General features: G+C 38.9%; 1 protein-coding gene across 3 annotated transcripts in view; it reads left to right on the top strand.

The window, feature by feature from the left end:
* FHIT (fragile histidine triad diadenosine triphosphatase) overlaps positions 1 to 12,084 on the top strand; it is a 521,419-nt gene that overhangs the window by 392,668 nt on the left and 116,667 nt on the right. The gene's annotated exons all lie outside the window — the stretch shown is intronic.

The following is a 12,084-nucleotide window of genomic DNA, read 5'->3' on the forward strand; positions in this document are numbered from 1 at the left end:
TAACCCTGGTATATGTTCAGATATTTGCAATTTTCGTGACAGAAGAATCTTGAACAAATCGGTCTTTTTTTTCCCTTCAATAAACAGAGTTACATTTCAAAATGAAAAAGTATTTCTAGCGAAAAGGTAGAAAAATTTTCCTCTGGAAATGCTATAACTGAGTATTTGACAACAAAAACTTTTTCTTTGTGAAAACAAAACCTCCTTTGGAAATGCTGTTTTATTGAATTGGCATGTTTTGACCAAAAAAAACAATAGAGGGAGGGGTGTTGAGAAATCCATGACATGCTGCTCTTTATTTGCCCCACAATGACTGAGATTAGGATCAAAAATCCTCTGTTTTAATTAGAAAGTATCTTTCACTTCTTTGTTCCCATGTTACAGCAATATGTATTGCATTTAAAGCATTCTCTGTCTCAGAGTATGTACAATCAATCAAATGCCACTCTTTGAGTACAGGTCCTACAAATACTGTATTGTATTTGAAATGTAAAACCTTTTGACATCCCATGCATCAGGTCTAAAATCATTAATAGCACAGTCAAGGTGTCTGATTAATTTTTGTGTGGTTAGTGTATGAATTTCTTTTCAAGCTCCATCTCATCCATAATACTTCTTCTCTTTGTCAGTCTCATATCTTATAAAACTCTTAATCTAAGAGGGGATGCTTGCATTTGTTTTGTTTCTTTTTTTTTCCAATTTTGTTATAAAACCTTGTTTTCAACTAAAAAGTATCTCACCAAGAAATGTGCAAAATTATTCCCATTTAATTCAGATGCATAACCCGATGTTTTTCTGTGTTTTGTAGTAGGTGAAAATTGTTTATTAAACAAGCGTTGCAAAGCTAGATTCCAGTTAAATAGGTTTCTAACTCTTTCTTTAAATTAATATAATGCTTTAAAATGAAACATGATGTGTCTGTGCCCCGATCTCATGTGATTTTGCACATTTGTCTTTGCATTTTTACCAACCAGGTACTGTTTTTCCCAAGATCCATAGAAATTTATTTCTAAAACGACCACAGATTAGAAGGGATGTCAAAAGACTTCTCTGCCTCATGCCAATGTGTGCTTCCATAAGCAGGCACTAACCCACACTTAAGCTGTTCCTGGTTGGGTTTATTGGGTGTTCTTGCCCAAGGGCTTTTTCAGTTGAGTGCTCTGTGTTGACTTTGGTGCCCCAGCTCTCTGGCAGGATGCTGTGACAGGGCAGGGTCACGATTCTTTGCACATGGTGGTGGCCCAGTTTTGGCCAGACAAAGGCAGCCCACCCACCAGAGCCCTGGATGCCTTATCAGTGCAATAAGAAAGAAAATGTTGCCTCCATATTTTTTCCCCTGAAAGTCACCTCCACTTCTGAAAAGGAAAGAAGTGTGTAGTTAAAACTGCCCCTGCAAATTTCCAAAGAGTCTGCACAGCTTGGAGGAGTTTGCTTCTTAAAAATGTCAACAAAGAAAGAGTGTATGCAACATATTTGCATGTAATATCAAGAGAATGGAAGCCTTTCCTAGCCCTGTGCTCCTCTGCCATGTGAAAGAGTGGGTGGTTACACTGCCCTGTAATCTGTGGAAAGCACATCTGAAATACAGGGATATCTGACCTAGTCCATTTTAGTCTGTTCTGGCAGCACCATGTTAGCCCATGCAGGACTTCCTTTCTTAGAGGAAATCTGCTGCTTGAAGTGATTTAGAAATGGAAAACTAAGGTTAAAATAATAGAATAAAACTTGCTTGGCAAGCTCCAGAGAGGATGACAGGGTGAAAAGTAGGTAATATTTTTACTGTTTAAAAAAAAAAAAAGCCAATAATTCAGGATACTGCAGTGTGTTTCAGTTCATGCTTACATTGGACAAGCCAAGAGCTTCCTGCAGAACAGCAAAACCCTTCTCTCAAGCCTCATTTGCCCCATCTCTCCTGAAAGCTGCTTGGGTGCCCTCTGGGAAGACCACTCATATTCTGGGTCTCTGCTCATTCCATAAACCCAAGCTGTCCTTTGAAAGAATTTGAAATATGCCCTTAAAATCCAGTCTCAGGGAGCTTTATCTTCAGCTGGTGTGCTCACATTTTACACTGACCTTTCCCTTGCATGCAGGGATGGGGTAAAACCCTGCACTTTGCAGTGCAGCTCAGCTGGGGACTCCCCTGGGCAGACTCTCAGCCAGGGTGGGTTTTGGAGCTCTGGACTCCCCTCTGCCTGCCTGGTTTGCAGTTTCAGGGACAGAGAAATCCTCTGTTCCTTGCACTGTGCTGCTTTTCCAGGCAGGTGAGGTGCAGCACTCCCTGCAGGGAGAAAAAAACAAACCTTCTCTTCTGCAGAAATCTGTCTCTGGGTGGATTGTGCACACACACACATACCAAATGTTAGGAGATGTGCCTTTAAAAAGAGAAAGGAACAGTCACAAAACATAGCCTGATTCTTCTGTAAATGTAGGCAGTTACCTGCTAAAATCAGGTTAAGGTGTTTGGCCTCTTCTCAGCTTTGGATCACATAAAAGAAATCAGCACCTAGGGCAGAAGCTCAGCACGGCTGCCTGGCTTTTTCTGGAGAGAAATTCCTGGTAGATAACTTGTCAGTAGAGGAGTAGGATTTTTAAAATAAATGATTCTGTGTCTGAATCAGGTGCTGTTGCTCAGGATTTTCTTTCAATACATAACCACTATTCAGTCCCTTGTTTTTGAAGGAAAGGAAAATTATCATTGAAACTTCTGTATAGCAAGTTCTGTAAATTAAAAGCATCACTGGGTATTTTAGTAATGATGCCACAATTGACATAAACTGGGGGAAAAAACAAAATTAATCTACAAACAATTCCACTGTTTCCTTAACTGAGATTACAGACAGAAAATGTGAGGAGACTTATACTTCTTCTGAGATACCACCTTCATTGCTACCATAAAATCTTCATTTCACGTCGTCTGCCTGGCATCAGTGATCCAAATTCTCTCTGTGAGAGGCTGAAAGAAAATAAACTAGAAAGAAAATAAGCTAGACCAGATGGAAAGTGCTCATGTGAATGATTGTCTCGATCTTATTTGTAATGTTAAATCTCTAATGATGAATAATTCCTCTGATTTCATGAATGTTGAATTTCTCTGATTTCAATTATAATTTTTAGTATTTGAAGTAAAGATCATGCCCGGAAGTAACATCTTTTTTTAATGGATCTGTGAATGATTACTAATTCTCCATTGAGAAGGTATAGAAAAGGTAATATCACTGTGCTATTTCCTCACCTGACCTTCCAGCACCTCAGGTGGAGGGGATTTATCTTTAGGGAGTGGTCAGTCTGCCCAGACTGAGGAGTGGATCAGTTCACACTGCATTTAATCAATCCTTTTTTTCCTGCAAATAAGTCATGTCTGTGATCAACAAAAGCCATTCTTTCAATTGTGCCTTTTGGTGAGGCCACCCTGAGTTAAATTCAGAATTATGATCCAGCAGAATATGAATTTATAACCCGTCTTCGATTGTCTGAGCCTGATGTAAGTAGCACAACCTTGGTGTCTGGGGCAAGATTTTTCTTTGGTATAAATGGTTCAACTCACTTGTGAAAATATGTGAAATAAATCAATGGGGCTTTTTCTGCTTCTTTACAAACATTTTTAATCCTACAGTTGTAATATTTTGATTTCATATAGTGTATCATTTAAGCCTACAGTTATTAGTGATGTGTGTAAATCTAACAATTCTGAATGAAAAATAGCATTTTGAGAAAATAACCTATGAAGCATAATTCAATGTAACATTTTTTATTGTTTCTTTAAATATGTTTCACTTCACCTGGAGAAGTTCAGTTATAATAACTATAAAATAAAAAAAAAAATTAAAAAGGAAAATACCAGTATTTATTATGTTCTAATAAACTCCCCTCAGTGCATATCCATTTAGTATCTTTCATTAACATTAATGAGAATTGTGTATGGATCCTGGGGAGACTAGGCCCTGTAGTTTTATTTCTAATCTTTGTTTTCTGTACTAAATCTTGTCCTGCAGTCAGTTCCATAGGGCAGACAGGCATTCCCACTGCTCAATTGTTTCCTCTGCTTAATACAAACAGTTGGAGCACCTCCTTTAGTATAGTGAAGGTAAAAAGTTCATAAATTAAAAAAAAACAACAAACAACAACTAACAGAATTTGTGGCCACACATAAAAACAAGGGATATGCAAATTAATGAATTAATAGATTGCTATTGATTACCAGTAAGGCCTAATTAAATAATAAATTTTCCCACACACAATTACTTGTTTCATGTTATTAAGTGATCAAATCCATAACTAGTTTGGAAGCTCAGCCTCCCAGAATTAAATGAGGTTCTCAAGAGGGCAAAGTTGTGTTTTGGAGCAACCAAGACAGAGGCAGGGTCTAGTTACATGGATTTATGATTTAATTTTCTATGTAATCTAATTTAATGTAACTATTGAGTTTCTAAAAAAAATGAACTTTGATTAGATTTTGCTGATGAACATAAATACAAAATACAGGGTAGTTTATTCATTATCTGTTGCATATTGAGAGAAGTGGCTCGTGGGTATTTCTGTACATTAAGGGGCTTTTTTTTTCCTCATTTCCTCTGCTTTTAGCTGTCCTGCACAGCAGTAACTCATCCTTCAGAGCCCATCCAGGTGCAGCACATTCCAAAGGTACAAAATCAGGAGGATTCAAAAACTCATTTCTGTGGGAACCTTAATTCATTTTGTATAACTAACAGCTTCATCACTTCTCATTTCTGGATAGGCATCAATATTTCACAGCATTAACTACGTGTAAGTCCAGGGAAGTGCTGCGTTGGAGAAGGAGAGAAAGCAAATAAAGCTCTCCAGTTTGACATACTTTCACTTAATTGGGAGCTTTAAGAGCAGATCATGGGAGCAGGAAATGAGTCTTTCAGCTAATTCCCTTCTGCATAAAAGATGCTTGGTGCCAAAGCAGAGCTGTCCTGGTGAGCAAACTCCTGCGGTGAGATTCCTCAGCCCGGGGCTCAGGGGCCGCGTCCCCGGCTGGCTCCGTAATTTACAGCACATTACAGAGTGAGATCCTGCATCTCATTCATTGGCTTTAGGGATGTTTGGCCTCTTCTCAGCTTTGGATCACATAAAAGAAATCAACATCTATGGGTGCAGATCAGCACAGCTGCGTGGCTTTTTCTGGAGAGAAATTCCTGGTAGATAATTTGTTAGTTCAGGATTAGGATTTTAAAAATAAATGATTCTGTGTCTGAATCAGGTGCTGTTGCTCAGGATTTTCTTTCAATACATAACCACTGTTCAGTCCCTTGCTTTTGAAGGAAAGAAAAAAAATTTGCTCAGGTTTGCTGGGCTTGCCTGGCAGCAGACCAGGGTGAGGAGACAAGATCTTGTTCTGCTCTAGGACTCTGCACGTCTGCATGGCCCCGGTGTGGTTTAATCACCACTGTGCTGGGAATGTGCTGTCCTGGGCTGGCTCCCAAAGCTGGGCTCAGGGAAGGGCTTAGGAGAGCCCAAAGGTTTGGGCAGAGCCCAGTTCCAGCTGGGCTTTATTTGTGTGATGCCCTGGAGACTTTGGCTGGCTGTGCCCCATCCTGGCCTGAGGCCAAGCTGCTGCCCCTGTGCTGCAGGGGCAGGACCCTGGCTCTGCTCGTGGTGATGGTCCTGGAGAGAGGAGGGATGGTTTAGGGATACAGGGATTCACTCCAAACTCCTCAGCAGGGGGATTGGGGGCCCTTTGAACGAGCTGTGTATGAGAAAAGCCAACATTGTCCTTCCTTGAGAGCTGGAAGGGTTTGCTTTGCTTCTTCAGTACATAAAATGCATGGACCTCTCTGCCTCGTCTTTCCATTTTCTTATGATTAGCATATTCAATTTCTATATGAATCTTTCTATTTGTTGAACACCTGGATACAGGAGCAAAAAGAAGTTTTTCTGTAGTAGCCTGCCTGGGTGACTGTAATTAGCAGCAGATTGCAGTGAATGACATCCTGTTCCTTAATGGTCAGGGCTGTGTTTTGCTTATGTTGAGTTGACTTGACCTCAGGAGGTCTGGGCTGGCAAGCAGATGTCAGCTTTGTTCAGCAGAATATCTTCTGGTCGCTCCAGTAAAACAGGGAATATCTGTGCAGAAGTGAGAGGCAGAATATTTGCAGTAGCTCTTGAGTGAAACATGCAAACAAATTTCAGTAAGCAGGCAACGACAGGTTTGAAACCCTATTGGGAAATGATAAATTGCTGTTAAATGTTGTAATTATCCCATGACATTCAGGACTGAAACTTAAATAAATTCTGCTGAAAACTTAAAAAATAATGGGGAGCAGTAATATGGTTTAATAAATTAGCCACAGAGTAAGAAAAAAAAATAGAGCACAACAGAAAATTAATATTTATATTTTACCAGTATATAACAGACTTTGTTAAAAATTGTCAGAAAGTGAAGAAGAGTTTGTTAGACAAATTATAATTTTAATTGCAGACGTAATTGATTATACACAGCATGCTCATTAGGTTAAGGGAGAATATGAGGCAACTCTCAAGGTCATTACAGTAATAGATATTGTAGGCATGTAATTTGCGATAAGCTGGTTCCTGAACGTCTAATTGCTCATTCATGGCAGTGTGTCTGGCACTTTTACTCCCCAAACACCTCTTTGTCCAATTTATTTAACACCCCTTAATATTCCAGGGTCAAATTTACTACAGGAGGCATCAAGCAGTGAATTTTCAGCCTCCAAATTATTACAGCACCTCACCCTTTTTGTGCCTCAAAGACAGAGCGTGCATTACTAAAAGTTAGTGGTCTGGCACTAAGCAGGGTACATACAAATAGAAATACTCACCCACAGAGACCAGCTAGGATTTCTCATGGAAAACAGCTGTTCCCTGCCCTCCCCCATGGCAGTCAGACATTGCAGTAGGATGCCAAAAGAAATGTTCCTTTTTATAATATGCACTAATTACTAAGAACTTTGTATTGTTCCCTGAAAGAACACACACTAACAGTGCTTTGTTAACTCTTTTGTTATTTTGTTTCACTGCTTTGACACAAAGTCATCAATATTAGATGTCTCCTTGGATGAACATTAGTTGGGATGTCACTCCTCAGTTCTTACAGACAAACAAAATAGAAAGAAGCACTTATAAATATATCCACTTACAATGTATATCAACTATAAGTGACAACCGTTCCTCACTTTGATATAATGCTTTACATTCTTAGAATCTGATTGTTGACATGCAAATAGTTGAATCCAGACTACAGCACCAGGACAGGACTGGAAATTGAAGCCAGACATCCTGAGGTGCAGGTTGACTAATTTTCTATTTCCTCTCTCCCATCATTCCATCTTAACACAGGATCAGGCAGTCCCAATGAATTAACCAGTGCCATCAGGCTATGTAGCATTGCAGAGTGGTGGCTGACATAAGACAACCAAATTCATTCCCCTTGGACTAAGAAGTAAGGAGAAAATACAACTTTTGATTCAAATATCTTTGGCTGTATTACAGGAATCAAGGACTCAGAGTTTAATTAGGATTTGCTTTTTTGTTTTTTTTAATAAATAAACATCGAGGCTCTCAGAGCAGCCTAACTTTCCTGTATAATTATTACCTTATTTGCAAGATATTATCTTCACTTAACACGACATAGTCCATAATTATCTGTTGTTTAATGCTGAAGAGTGCAGTAGATACAGCTATAGATATTTATTCATGCACCAAATGAATCCCAGTATGATATTATAGCCATTCTTTGTTAATATTATTTTTAAGATTTGGAAGTTTGAAGTCTCTCAGGTAAAGGATTCTATCTAGAAGCATCATTTTCCATTACTGGTTCTACTCTTGGTACTATGGTTTTGCTCTTTAAAGAATTGTCCATAATGATATATATTTGCTAAACCTCTCCTTTGCAATATAGAAATTACTCTGTTGACTGACAGTCTGATTGATAGTGCAAAAAATAATCCCCATGTTCACCAATATATATCAATCCCTATAACTACCTTGTAGACTGACCTGCCCAAAAAAATTGTTATGCAAACACACTGCCATCTGTTGTGTAGTTATTCTTCAGTAATGGAACATAAACTGGGGTATGTCAAAGTAATTTAGTAACTCCACAAATGTAAAATGAGACTTGGTAAATATAGTGTGTTACACTGAGTTTATAAACCCCTGTCATATGCAACCACATAACAGGGATACCCAACGTCGGCAAGTCTGGCTTGTTTTGTTTCATCCATCAAATGCTGATGCCAGATCTAGTTATAAAGAACATGATGTGAATTATAATAATTAATTTTAAAATAAGGATTTTAAGAATTCTGTGGTTGATACAAAGCCCACTAAAAATTCTGGGAAGTTGCAAGCAATTTATAAGACTGTCAGTGAGTTCTAAGCATCTTCATTTAATGAGTTCAGAGTGTACATTCACATTCATACTGGTGGTTGTGCTACCTGTTCAAGAATGTATATGTGGATTTATCACTCATTTTAGCAATGAAGCCAGCAGTACCCAAATAAAACAGATATCTCATAGAAGTAGGTGCTGTTTCTTAATTGGAGTATTACAGTAAACTCAACAGATTAATGAAAAAATTATTATTTGGATTCTGGTTCTGTAAGTGCAGTTCTCAAAATGGTGTTTAGACATCGCGATAATTAATGAAGAGGTTTCAAATGAAGCATTTTCCAGTATCCCTTCCCTTTGCTAATTTCCATTTTCTTAATTAAGAAAAGATAAATTGTATCCAATTATTGAAAATTATGTAGGTCATTATCTTGAATGAAACTGCAATTAAACTCAGTTTTCACACAGAAAGAGGTTATCTTGTCACAGTGTGGGTGTTGGTGTCCCTGCTTGGCTGTCACCCCTGCCTTGGGGCCAAGGCCACTGTAGGCTCAGGTCCTGCCTCTGACCAAGAGCTGGGTTTGGCTGGGACTGTGCCGAGAGACTCTTCAGTGCCCCAGGAACAGGAGCCCAAATCCCACTGGGTGCAGCCCAAGTGTTCACTGTCTCATAGCAGCTTTTGTTTAAGCAACCAGCAGGGGATAAATCTCCTTTTCCCCAAGCAGAGATTCCCCTTTCCCAGACAGAACAAGCTGCAGCAGCTGGGGTGGATGTGGGGTGATCTGTTCCCTGCACAGCTGCTCCCCAAAGCTCTGTGGGATCCAGAGCCAGGCTCCTCACCTGAGCCTGGGCACCAAGGCACAGGTTTTATCCCAAATGACTGGTAATTCCCTGTAAATGGAAGGGGCAGGGTGGTGGGAGCTCTGCTGGATCCTACCCCTCCTGCTGCTGGGATTCCCTTTGGCATCTCTCCCTCCTTTGGCCAGTAGCCTGCCAGGCAATGGGCACAGGGTGGGAAGGTCCTGGGCTTGAAGGAGGAGGAGAAACCCTGCAGGGAGCTGTGAGAGCATCCCTGAGGAGCAAAACTGAGAGGAAAGGACAGGGAGAGATAGTGACCCCAAAAAACAAGCTCAGCAAGATTCTCCTGCATTTACAAGGTCTCTAATTCGACCCCAAATAATCTTTTTCCTTTTAAAACAAACAAGCAAAGCCATCCAAGCATAAACCCAGGAGAATTTTATTGAAAGAATTAAGGAGGGCTATAGGGACAAGGTTATTTAACTGCTTACATTACTCAAAATGCTGTACCTGAGCAAATGTAAAGAAACTAAATTTATTCTGCTTTCTAGCCAATTTAAGTAAACTAATTTAACCCTCTACCTTATGTTAAACTGCTTTATGGTTTTCATATTAGTTTCACCTTAGATTTAACTCTGATTATAACAGACTTGGCTGCAATCATTGGTAATTACAGCTTCCCATCCTTTTCCAGAAATACAGAATGTGAAGTGCTTTGCACTTTAAACTTTTTTCTATTTATTGTTCACATCCAGTTGGATGTACTAATAAGCATTAACATGCAAATAATTATCACCAATATTTGATATTCATAGAGAGCAAATGCTAATACAGTTAATACATCAAATATGAAAGAGGTTTTTAATTCAAAAAAAGAAAAAAGATTAAAAATATTAGCTTTTTATATAAAAAAGCATTTGCAATGATTATAAATTCTATTGAGCTTGCAGAAAACTTGAGCTTTGAGTTTGCAATATCTCTCATTAATGTTTAGCCTCAAGAAAGAGTTTATAATAAAGGGACTTATGCAGACAACAGATAAATACAAATGATACAGCCAAGAGGGTTGAAGAGTCCTGGGTATGTTTGTTGTCATTCTACCGTGCTGATTTCCATCAGAGGTGCTGAATATGCTAAGACTTAGGTAGAAGACAAAGTGAAATGCAATATGCATTGATAACAGCTAAGGTTGAAATGCCAGGAAATTATTTTCTTTTGATTCTCCTCTAGGTTTCTTTTTCTTGTTATAACTTCCTGTGGGATGGAACAGGTTAGCCCTGTTCTTGCAAAGTCAGCTGGTTGGTCTAAACCTGCAGATCTCAGTGGAATGGTAATTAGGAGGAATCTAATGTGCTGTAAAACAGAGGTCAGTGTGGGTAATCTGGTGTCCCCTGCTGGTTTTAAAAACTGTGAGCATCTCCTGCAGATGGGAGGGAAATGTTGTCTGTGCAGGCACAGTGTGCCTCGTGTGACTTTGCTGCTTCTGTGCACTGGTATCCAGGTCCCTCTGGGTGTGGCTGGGGCTGTAGTGAGGAAAAGGGATGGAAATAAATCATCTTTGTTTTTATGGGAAGGCTGAGCTGAGTAGTTTGCTCCATGGTGGTAAAACAAAAAAAAAAATTTAAAAAAGGACTCTACCATTTGTTGCAGACAGAATTTAGTTTATACTGGGAGGAGTATCTGAATTATGTGGCAGGGAAGGGAAGAGAGGATGCTCAAGAGCAATGGAGGGGGACACAGAGCTGAGATTAGGTGGGAAAGGGTGGCAGGATCTTGTCTGCAGATTGGGTTAGATGTGGCAAGAGCTCAGCAGGGAACACTGAGATGTTTGGGCAAGGTGCCCAAACCATTTCCCTGTAGGTTTGGGATCAGACCACTTGGAAATTCTGTGTGCTTCTGTTGAGTTGTATGTGTCCCTAAATAACACCTGCTAAAAGCGATCCTCAAATGAAAAATGAAAATGCACCACAAGTACGAGCAATATCAGCACTTTGTTTTCACAGTGTTTGCAATAAATGCTTTCGGTGTTCTGAGGCTGAACTAGGAGAGTCCTTTTTCTAAATAGATTGGGTTTTTTTATAGCCCAGTCAATAAATGCTAGTAACCATAATCTCTTTCCCTAAGTGTCATTATGTTTTATGAATTTTTAATAGAAATTAATCACTGAAATATTTAAGTCTTAATTAATTAATTACACCAGAAATTTACAGCCAATGCAGTGTGATGTCTGTTAGAAAAAATTATTTAATAGGCTTTTAGTCCTGCCATTGTGCTGCCTTGTCAATGAATTACTTAAGTGTCATTTGTTAAATAAGTTAGGTCAATAAAGTTCTTTAGCTATTTTTCAGAGTGTGAGCATTATTTCCAGATAATGTATATCTAATTCTCTTTCTACTTTAGTCTGTCTGTATTGGCTAGTGTGGGTTAGTATTAATTAGCCCTTCAAAGCAGATTAGGCAGGAGAGATCATAACACAGTCATACATAAAGGTTCACAGTGACAGAATTCTTTAATTAGGAAGTGTGGGTTAGTGGTGAGCAGTGTCCTCAAATGGATTGCCATCTGTTAAATTAAAGCTGCTTTCCTTCATTTGCTTATGTAATGTTTCTAAAGAAAGTGGCTCTTTTTATTTATGGAAATTATATATTCCCTTTCATTATTTTCTCTTAATTGATTCTGCATTCCTGTAATTAGTAAGCAATGGAAACTCAGTGCAAGAGGAGAGCCACAGTAATGGACAATATGACCCTGTAGTAATTGCCATATGAACTGGAGAATATCATTCTGCTCTAAGATGTTCCCTTTGAAGTGTTTGGATTAAATTAATGTAAATTTAAATTCCTGTTTCCAGGGGAATAAGCTGCATCAGTTTGTGTCCTTTTTTAATAGGTTACAGCAAACTCTGGAGTGGGCCTAGATATGCAGCCTTTTCTCTTTTAGCTTTTTTAGACTAAAAGACAAAGATT

This window comes from Pyrgilauda ruficollis, unplaced genomic scaffold, assembly GCF_017590135.1.
Source record: "Pyrgilauda ruficollis isolate IOZ18807 unplaced genomic scaffold, ASM1759013v1 scaffold10, whole genome shotgun sequence".
Lineage (NCBI taxonomy): Eukaryota > Metazoa > Chordata > Aves > Passeriformes > Passeridae > Pyrgilauda > Pyrgilauda ruficollis.